The sequence below is a fragment of the Capsicum annuum genome, chromosome 3 (genome assembly GCF_002878395.1).
Source record: "Capsicum annuum cultivar UCD-10X-F1 chromosome 3, UCD10Xv1.1, whole genome shotgun sequence".
Lineage (NCBI taxonomy): Eukaryota > Viridiplantae > Streptophyta > Magnoliopsida > Solanales > Solanaceae > Capsicum > Capsicum annuum.
In genome coordinates, this window is record NC_061113.1 from 146576953 (window position 1) to 146582952 (window position 6000).

Genomic DNA, 6000 nt, shown 5'->3' on the forward strand with positions numbered 1-6000 from the left:
GAGCATCAAAATCCTAAACTAAGTGTGTTAAGGTTAAAATCTAAGTTCATTAATTCCCCAGCAGAGTTGACACGTTGTTGCGCCCTATTTCGAATTAGTCAAAACAGCACACAACATGTGATGGCGTTTATGCCTCTTGGGTTTTGAAAATTCATTTTTTAGAGTCGTCACCTAACTTTTTAGAAAAATTAAAAAAAAAACATGTTTTATGTAAAAACTTTGTTTTGGTCTTTTGAAAAAAAATATTTTTGAGATTTTGAGTAAGGGTTTTGGTTACTCGAGGAGAAGGTGTTCGGTACCCCTCAGAGCCTATCCGGAGATAGTCCTTACACTTAGTTTAGAAAAATTATTGCTTCGTTATTTGCTACAATGATGGTAACTACACACATGTTTATCAAACTTAAAGAAAATACACAAGGTACATAAACACATTCTTATAATATACGAAAATAATGTAATTTATTGTCAAAGTACACATGCATATTTTTCATAAAAAAAATGAGAGCGAAGTGAAAAGGTTAACATTAGCATTTGTTATACTAAAAACTTAAAGTTCTATAATTTTTACAAGAATATAAAGTTTCCATAATATATAAGTGTGTAAAGAAAATATTTATGAAATGAAAGAAAATATCGTTTAGAAATATGTAAAAATTTATTTATTTATGAATTATCATGTACATATGGGAAATTATTTATTTCGAAAACAAGTGTATACAAAATGCGTTTCTCGAAAAAAGGCAAAGTATATAAAATATTGGAATACATTAACGCATTAATTTTGAGTAGAAATAGACTTAACACACAAAGAGGGATCACACCATTATTCATTTATTTGTAAGTATATTTTAAAATGGGTGGTTAAAAATGGACAAAAATAAACGTAGTAGAAAACAATATTTTGCATATGATAAGCGTATGTCTACATGTACCTTGTGTTTCTAATCTTGTTTGGGTTTACACTAAAAAATATATTTAGAAATAATGTAAAAGAGTGAATAAAAATATGATAAAATATTAATACTGTTATGAAATAACTAAAGAATAAAGAAGAAGAGTAGAGAGAATAGAGAGTAAATCTTATTTCTCTTGAGGGATGAATTACAATGAAGCAAAACCCCTTTATTTATAGGTGAAAACTAACCTTGGGTTTTGTAACTTTTTCCTAAATAGATATACACAATATATGGTAAAGTAGGTATTCACTATATATGGTAAAGTAGATATTCACTATATATGGTATATTTATAACACTCCCCCTTGAATGTCTAATTGATAGATAATGTGCCTCGTTAAAATCTTACTAGAAAAAAACAAGTGGAAAAAAAATCTAGTGAAGGAAAAAGAGTACACATCTCTAATAATACGCATATAGGCTGCCTTATTAAAAGTCTTACAAGGAAAACCTAGTGGGACAAAACCTTAAAAGGGAAAAAGAGTACAACGCGTATTAACTCCCCCTAATGAGAACATCCTTGAACCTTTGCGTCCTGATCTTATGCAGCATCTTCTTGAAAGTTGCAATTAGAGAAGATTTGGTGAATAAATCAGCCACATTATAACTTGAATGAATCTGTTGCACGTTAATATCACCATTCTTTTGTAGCTCATGTATGTAAAAAAAGCTTTAATGGAGTGTGTTTCATTCTATCTCCTTTTATGAATTCTTAGTTAAGATGTGTTATGCATGTTGTATTATCTCTGTACAAAATTGTGGGTTACATTGTCTCATTTCAAACCACATTTTTTTTGAATAAAATGTATCATAGACATCAATCATATACATTCTCGGCTATCTTCATGGATATTTATTATCTCATCATAGTTCAATAAAGTGGCTAGATACATTGCTTTGTATATCTCTAAGATATAACTGTGTCCCCCACAAGTAAACACATTTCATGCTTGAGACCAAGATTTATGTGGGTCAATAAGTACCCAATATCAGCATGACCAATAAGGTCGGGACTACAATCTTTAGAATAAAATAAACTCATGTATTTTATCCCATTTTGATGTCTCCTCATAGGAGTAGAAATATACCTTGCTTAACAAATTGACTGAAAAGGCTATATCAGGCCTTGTAGTATTTGCAATCCTTTAATGCACCGCTTGAACTAGGATATTGTACTTCATAACCAATCCAATTCAATATATTTCTTATTTTAGCAAATAATCTATTGCTTTTGAAAACTCTTCAAGAGTTTCAATATCTTTCAAGCGATAAGCTTATACAATAGAAGGATTATAAATAAGTTTCCCAGAAACTTTTCTATGCTTCAAACATTTTGAATCCTAAAAAGTTTTCATGTAAATTTTGTCAAGTGATAATATTCAATATTTCATTAGTGACACTTTCAAGTGTTTGGACTGCAAATCAAATAAGTTTTATGCTTACCAAGATCCTTTCTTGCAACTTGATAAATATTTCTATGTCAGCATGCTTAAATAAATGTAGAATTCGGATCCTCGTAATCTTTCACAATATTGCGCCAATATCGTATCAAAAATATCATCGATGATATATCATTTTTTATCGATTCACAATGTGACGTAACATTTTGAGATCTCATCACTTTATTATTTTCAGGTACCTAAACCTCTCATAAGGTTTCATGAAGTGTTATGTCGTAGGATCTTCAAGAGCACATTGCCTTCTTATTATTGATTATTTGCTCCTTATTTTATTTGGAACTGATTAGTCTACTATGTTTCATTCATGCATAGACTTTGTCCTTTAAGGACACAAAATAGGAGCACTTGCAGCTTAAATATGAGATGCTTTCGGCATATGACTTGAATTATCTTGTGAATGAGGATCTTATGATAATTTCTAATATATTTCATAGATGCTTATAATCTCCCCCTTATATTAGGAAAACTAACATACATCCTTCACTTTATTTTAGAAATCCATCTTTGTGTATCATGGTATATTATTTAATCATATACCGCACATCAAAACTATTAGATGAAATAGTTGATTCCTGACCTTGAATTAATTGAGTGGGAAGAAATAATCATAATTTATAGGTCTAATGCAAACAAGTGATATTGTATGTAACATATCATATTTCAGACCAACACATGAAACTTTATTCTCATTAGCAATGATTTAGCTATTTATCAAAGGCATTCAATGCCAAACCATTATCATCAAGATGAATTATCTTGATTACACAATCTAAAAATTATGTTCTTAACTCAATTTTATTGACCAAGCAACTTTATCAATGTCAAACTGTAGGTTGACAATAAACGTACAAGTGATCATCTCATATCGATGCATCTTAATAGATCACATGACTGGTGAACGGGTCCTTATTGACCTTTTATATTTTTCAGATTTTGAGGGATCCAATCCAATAATTAGTTAGTCCAACCAACTTATCATGAGAACAAACAACATGAATAATTCTTGAAGAATTTCTAATTCTTCATTACATGTCCAATACTCAATGTGCACATCTTCGGGATGTCATAATCGTTCATGTCAACTTATGAACTTTTATTCTAGCAAACTCCAAGTTTACCATGACATGTACCCTTTTTACTTTAGTAAATTTCATATTTACTATTACATGAATAAATTTCAGATTTACTACTTTAGAAGTAGATTTCAAAATAACTCTTCTCGATTATTCCTCCTCATTCGGAGGTGAGTTGTGAAGCCATCACAATAAAGTTCACGTTTGTTGATAAGCTTCACTAAATATCATCACATTCACCGGGAGAATAGATCTATGCTTATAAAAGTTAAAATTCTCATTCCCATGAATGAAATATAATCATGTCTTAAGCCTATCAAATTGATAGCTTATAACCTCTTTTATGATATTGCTACTTCAGGAGCAAATCGAGGCATACATATGATCTAGAGAATTTTTTTCTGACATATCTTATATGATCGTAATACGCGTGTGAAAATATCATCACTTTTGATGATCATTATCATATTGTCCCTCAACACATATATTCGTGCATTCAATCACTTGTCTTCTTTCAGGCATATTATGTACTGCTATCACATACACTTCAAGAATGAAGTTGTCATACTTTAGACTTATCATATCTTGCTACTATGCTCACTTCATGGAGCATATCAATGGATATGTTTCACCAAATACTCATTATTTTGCCTTAGCCATCATAATATCATCAATATGGTGCATTGAGATTCAAACTCAACGTGTTACCCATATAAATAAGTGTCTTAGACATAAATTAATGGGACTTGAACCCAATATATTATCATTCTTTTTGATAATATTTTTCATGAGGAATAAATTTAAAACATAATAGTTCCAAACCAATTATTTTTCCTCAAATTAAACAATAATTATATTAGTAGTAGCAAAAGATAGATAACATAAGAAATTACTAACCTTGAAATTACATTTAGATTACATTTTGTTTGGCAGTCTCGTGTTGATAACGTATTATGAAATAACTAAAGAATAAAGAAGAAGAGTAGAGAGAATACAAAGTAATTCTTATTTCTCTTGAGGGATGAATTACAATGAAGCAAAAATACTTTATTTATAGGTGAAAACTAACCTTGGGGTTTGTAACTTTTTCATAAATAAACATACACAATATATGGTAAAGTAGATATTCACTATATATAGTATATTTATAACAAATACCATTTAATTTACTCAAGTGAGTCGGAATAAGTGGTTCGGTAGAATCACAAGTATGAACTATTTGTATGATCATATCAAAACTCCTCTTTTACTTTGAAAAAAAAGAAATGTTGGGGTTGCGACCTTATTCATTTTATAAAAAAAAAAACTGAGGACAATAATTAGTTATGAGAAATTAGCCGGCTATTTGAATTACTAAGATCCTTTTTTATCTAAGAAAATTCATTTGTCTAGTCATGTGGTGATTGCAAAAAAGGTGATGATGTTATCTTATTCCGAAGGAAACCCACAAATTATAAAGCAATAAAAATGAAATAAAGCAATAAAACTTCAATAACCAACAATAACTAATTATCGTCTCAAGTTTTAACAAAAGTAACAACATAGCATAAATATTAAATAAAGAGAAGGGACTAAGAAATACTAGACTCCAAACGGGCTTGTGTTTTCAAGTATACGCAATCCCGAAGCTCTGCGATCTTAGTAGAGATTGACCCGATAGTTGGGTGAGTTTCGTTGTGGAACTCCATCTCCCGAGAGTGCACATGAAACGGTAACAAAGATAAGGAATTAGTGACCAATTAACCACCACAAAAATTCAACAATACATTAAGGAAAGGGCATATAAGCATAGCCATGTTTCAAAGCTATCACAGGAGAAATTTGAAGTGGGTACGACAACACATTCAGAAAATAATAATAATAATAATAATAATAATAATAATAATAATAATAATAATGATGATGATGATGATGATGATGGTGATATTATCATATCAAGAAAAACGTCTCTTCCATTTTCTGTGTTCTTTGAAATTGAAAATAAAGTTAGTGATATGATTTTTAAATAGTTACTCAATTCTGTACACATCTTTTAATTGTATATGTAATTGTGAAATTTTAATTTTCAGAACAAAAAGGGAAAAGCCAATCTCTAGTCCAAATTTTATGGTACCCCGCTAATTGATAATCTTTTAAGAACTTCACATTGTAATTAATTAATCCCAACTAATTTCTTTCTTTCTATTTTTTATTTTGTTTGAAAAAAAAAATTTTTAAAAAATATTTAACTATGTTTTGATTGGGGTGGGGGGTCGGGATCGGGGGATGGTGTAAGACTACAGAAAAAATTTCATTAAAATTCTTTTTTACAACAATTATTTCAAGAGGGAAAAAAATGATTGAAGTAACTAAAAAAATTAAAAATATTAAAAGTGGGACTATAAGTACTAGATTTAAACAACTTTATGGGTCAAAGTTGGGCATCATTGTGAACCCATTTGGGTTGATGATTTATGATGGATTTACTTGGGCTGATCCAAATCAGCCCATCTTCAAAATCACTCTAGTCCAA